At 53.1% G+C, this 5,000-nt stretch overlaps 1 non-coding gene across 1 annotated transcript in view; it reads left to right on the forward strand.

The window, feature by feature from the left end:
* The first annotated feature begins 4,729 nt into the window (after window positions 1–4,729).
* LOC126439658 (small subunit ribosomal RNA) overlaps window positions 4,730–5,000 on the forward strand; it is a 1,909-nt gene continuing 1,638 nt past the window's right edge. Inside the window, exon 1 of the ribosomal RNA XR_007581294.1 lies at window positions 4,730–5,000. This exon is cut by the window's right edge and continues 1,638 nt beyond it. This is a non-coding gene — a ribosomal RNA (small subunit ribosomal RNA).

Here is a 5,000-nt window from a genome sequence, read left to right on the forward strand (position 1 = left end):
GACATGAATGTCCACAGTAAACATTCGACACCTCCATCTACAGGGATCCGACGGAACTACGCCAACCATGCTGGCAAAACAGTATCGCCATCTATGCGAATCTGACAACACTAGGTCCGCCATGTCGAGCGCACCACAAAACATACCGCCATCTGTAGGTCTCCCTCAGCATGAGCTCCTGCAACGACGATACCGCCATCTATGGGACGCCAAGCCGACTAAGACATCGATGGGCCCACAGTGCCCATCTTTCGACGCCACCCACAAAGCATGCAGCCTGTGTCGACCACAGCACCCAAACGCCAGTGCCTCTGCCGCACAACGTCGTGGACCGGCAATCACACCACCCGCACCCGCTCGTGCCCCACCCCAACCGCCAAACTCGCAACGCCAGCGGATGAACGGCGGAAGTTTCCCGCACTCGTAATGTGCAATCCACACCTATAACTTGCGTTTCATGAAGAGTTATGTCCAATATGCGACATTCCCGCTGTCCCTATACATGAGCTGCGAGCTGTACCACGTACAAGCTACAGACGCGATCGCATTGCTCACTGTACTGATTCCCATGCCGAGCGATCAGCTAGGAAGCGCCCCATCCATGTCGGTACCCGTGGGCGTTGCACTCGCAGTCGCAAAAAACGTTGGGCAAATATATATCTCGGAACAGTAACGACAGTCGGAGCCTCCTGGCGTTGCACTCGCAGTCGCAAAAAACGCTGGGCAAATATATTTCTCGGAAGAGTAACGACAGTCCGAGCCTCCTGCGTGGGAAGAGTCTTTCTAGGCCCTGACCCACGGGAAGGGTTTAGCTTCCCCCATCCCGGACATTTGAAGTCGTCACACTACCGGTATTGACTAATAGACTGATTGCTGATAATCACTAGCCATACACTGGGGGAAACGGCCGACAGGGGCAGCAACATAGTGGAGCCGCAGTGTCACTAATGTACAGAGATAGAACAGTTTCGACTGGAACCAGAGTAACCGTATACACGGCACTGATTAGTAATAAATGCAGAGCCATCAGAATACAGATAATATATACAACCGTCCCTATACATGCTGAAAGACTCTGCACACAATGAGAACCACACGTCAGCCAGACACTATCACACACTACTCTCTGCCTCTAACAGGCACACACACAATATCTAACCACCAGCATGGAAGAACATCCGGTGCATCCTCTCCGCCACATTACACAATCCACACTATCATAACCAGACCGGGAGGTCCACCCAGAAAACAGAATATCCCACCCTTCCGACATCCGCCATTGCTCAGCTAAGCCACGAACACCCACACATGTCCTACACAGGGGTGCACCCAACATCACCATACTGCCTCCTGTCACAGTACACAAACAATGGCAGGAATGAAAGACACAGATCTGCCACAACCTTGGAATCGGAGCGCCGCCTGTCATGAGCCACAAGTGCATCCTGACGTGACAAATCGGATGATCCCGCAGGCATGCACTTACGATAATCACTATCAACGAACCTGCCGCCGCCCCCCCCCCCCAAATACACCTTTCCCTACAACAATGTGTACCTTAACCTAAGCTATATCGTACCTTAACCTAACCGACATTGCGCCTTAACCTAACCTACGTTGTACCTTAACCTAACCTATGTTGTACCTTAACCTAACCTATGTTGTACCTTAACCTAACCTACGTTGTGCCTTAACCTAACCTACGTTGTGCCTTAACCTAACCTACGTTGTGCCTTAACCTAACCTACGTTGTGCCTTAACCTAACCTACGTTGTGCCTTAACCTAACCTACGTTGTGCCTTAACCTAACCTACGTTGTGCCTTAACCTAACCTACGTTGTGCCTTAACCTAACCTACGTTGTGCCTTAACCTAACCTACGTTGTGCCTTAACCTAACCTACGTTGTGCCTTAACCTAACCTACGTTGTGCCTTAACCTAACCTACGTTGTGCCTTAACCTAACCTACGTTGTGCCTTAACCTAACCTACGTTGTGCCTTAACCTAACCTACGTTGTGCCTTAACCTAACCTACGTTGTGCCTTAACCTAACCTACGTTGTGCCTTAACCTAACCTACGTTGTGCCTTAACCTAACCTACGTTGTGCCTTAACCTAACCTACGTTGTGCCTTAACCTAACCTACGTTGTGCCTTAACCTAACCTACGTTGTGCCTTAACCTAACCTACGTTGTGCCTTAACCTAACCTACGTTGTGCCTTAACCTAACCTACGTTGTGCCTTAACCTAACCTACGTTGTGCCTTAACCTAACCTACGTTGTGCCTTAACCTAACCTACGTTGTGCCTTAACCTAACCTACGTTGTGCCTTAACCTAACCTACGTTGTGCCTTAACCTAACCTACGTTGTGCCTTAACCTAACTTACGTTGTGCCTTAACCTAACTTACGTTGTGCCTTAACCTAACTTACGTTGTGCCTTAACCTAACCCATGTTGTGCCTTAACCTAACCCATGTTGTGCCTTAACCTAACCCATGTTGTGCCTTAACCTAACCCATGTTGTGCCTTAACGTAACCCATGTTGTGCCTTAACGTAACCCATGTTGTGCCTTAACGTAACCCATGTTGTGCCTTAACGTAACCCATGTTGTGCCTTAACGTAACCCATGTTGTGCCTTAACGTAACCCATGTTGTGCCTTAACGTAACCCATGTTGTGCCTTAACGTAACCCATGTTGTGCCTTAACGTAACCCATGTTGTGCCTTAACGTAACCCATGTTGTGCCTTAACGTAACCCAATTTGTGCCTTAACGTAACCCAATTTGTGCCTTAACGTAACCCAATTTGTGCCTTAACGTAACCTAATTTGTGCCTTAACGTAACCTAATTTGTGCCTTAACGTAACCCATATTGCGCCTCAACCTAACCTATATTGCGCCTTAACCTGACGCACGTTGTCGCTGAACCTGCTCTGTAATTGTTATGCAACTCGTTAAATTAGTGTAGTGTTGCCTAACCGCAACCCTCGCAATATAGTTCGCTATTCGCACTGCCCGGTCCCCTGTGTATCGCGTCATGTTAAACACCTTGCAAGTGTTGCTGACTTTCCACATGCTCCTGCTATACACTGTAATGTGGATAGCAGCAGGACGTACATGCCCCCCCCTTCCCCCCTGCCTTCGCAAGCTGGTCGTTGAGAAGTTTGCATGTTCAATGCCCTTCGCATGCCGACGTACTCAGCCTACGTTGTGGTACGGCCTGTCACCTGTCCGCGGATGTACGCAAAACCCACAAACTGTGCTGCACATTGGTCCGTATGTACTGAATGATACATCGTGGCACATGTGTGACCGTACGACGACTGCGCCTAGCAACGGCGGACCATACAGTCCAAATATTGTGGACGCAGCTACGTGTCGTCTCCCTTTAGGAGCTGGATTGCAGTGTGGTACGCCATTCAGACGTGTGGGAGGAACGGACGCCCTGGATGGCGATCAGCATGAGCAGTCTGTTGATGTAGTGGAGCGTGTATTCGGACGTAGTCGTCTCTTCTCACACACTGTGATAGCATGTTGCACCGCGTTCCACATCTGCGACATGCTGCAGAGGCCGGCTGACAGTCGTTCGCGCAATGGACACCGCATATGTACGGGGGCTACCTTCCACGTGTTCTCTAGGCGTGCACATGTTGTTGCGTCTATGTGGGCAGACGTAGTGTGTTGTGACACCTGACACAGGCATGCAATACTCGTTGCAAATGGCGATGGACGTCTACGTTTGCTGGTGACGTTACGCAAATGAACAACTGGTAACCCGTTGTGGTGCGGTTGTTCTCGCTAGAGGTGAATCAGTGTTGGCGACGATCGGTCGAGCTATTAACCGGTTGTTTCATGGATACCCACCATGCCCACGAACGTGAAAGGGGACCCACCATGCCCACGAACGTGAAAGGGGATCTGGGTGTGAGGCGATACGCGGCGGTGGCTGGGTGGGACCGTCCCCGGCCGGTGAGGGGGGGCCGCCCGGCGTGCTGGCAGCGCGGTGCGTGGGCGCACGCGCTACAGCCGGCTGGTGGGGGCGGCCAGTGGCAGGCGCGCCGGCCGACGGACGCGGCAGGCGGCGCAGCTGCGCGCCGGCGCCCCCTGCTCGCGGCGCCTTGCGGCCAAAGTAGGTCCTCGCGGGCCCGGTGCGAAGCGCGGTGGCCATCTGCAGTGTGCTGGTCCGATTGAGGACTGTGTGCGCTGAGGATGCGCCGCCGCCCGGCGCTCGGCGCCGCGACGCCGTCTGCTGCTCGGTCGCCCCAGCGGTTCTCGCAGGTGGTTTGTATCGCAGCTGTGCGGACGTGTTGGCGCGTGCGCTGTGCTGGGAGAGTTCGCTTCGGCACCCAAGTGGGGCTTTTGTCCTTCTGTGGCGCTGGCGTTGGAGCTGCCGGTCACCGTAGGTGGCGCGTGTTGTCTCCCGCCGGCAATGCCACGACAGCACGCTCCCGGGCCTCTGTCGGCAGCGGCAAGCTCAGTTGGGAGCACGGGTGGTCGCACCTAAAGCGTCTACTCGCCTAACTCCGGGCGATTGCGCCTCTCTCGAACCCGACCAAGTACTTAGGACGGCGCTGCGCGCCGCCGGGACCTGAGAGGGTTTCGAGGTGTGTTGTGCAGGGGAGCTCAGCCTCCTCCTGTTTGCAGAATAATTGAGCGGACGCTTGCGTGTTCGCGCGGGCCCCCGGGACACACTCCCGGGCGGCCGGCTGCTCAGCTCTAGTTGACGCAGCTCCCTGGTTGATCCTGCCAGTAGTCATATGCTTGTCTCAAAGATTAAGCCATGCATGTCTCAGTACAAGCCGCATTAAGGTGAAACCGCGAATGGCTCATTAAATCAGTTATGGTTCCTTAGATCGTACCCACGTTACTTGGATAACTGTGGTAATTCTAGAGCTAATACATGCAAACAGAGTCCCGACCAGAGATGGAAGGGACGCTTTTATTAGATCAAAACCAATCGGTCGGCTCGTCCGGTCCGTTTGCCTTGGTGACTCTGAATAA

Source organism: Schistocerca serialis, unplaced genomic scaffold (assembly GCF_023864345.2).
Source record: "Schistocerca serialis cubense isolate TAMUIC-IGC-003099 unplaced genomic scaffold, iqSchSeri2.2 HiC_scaffold_133, whole genome shotgun sequence".
Taxonomy (NCBI): domain Eukaryota; kingdom Metazoa; phylum Arthropoda; class Insecta; order Orthoptera; family Acrididae; genus Schistocerca; species Schistocerca serialis.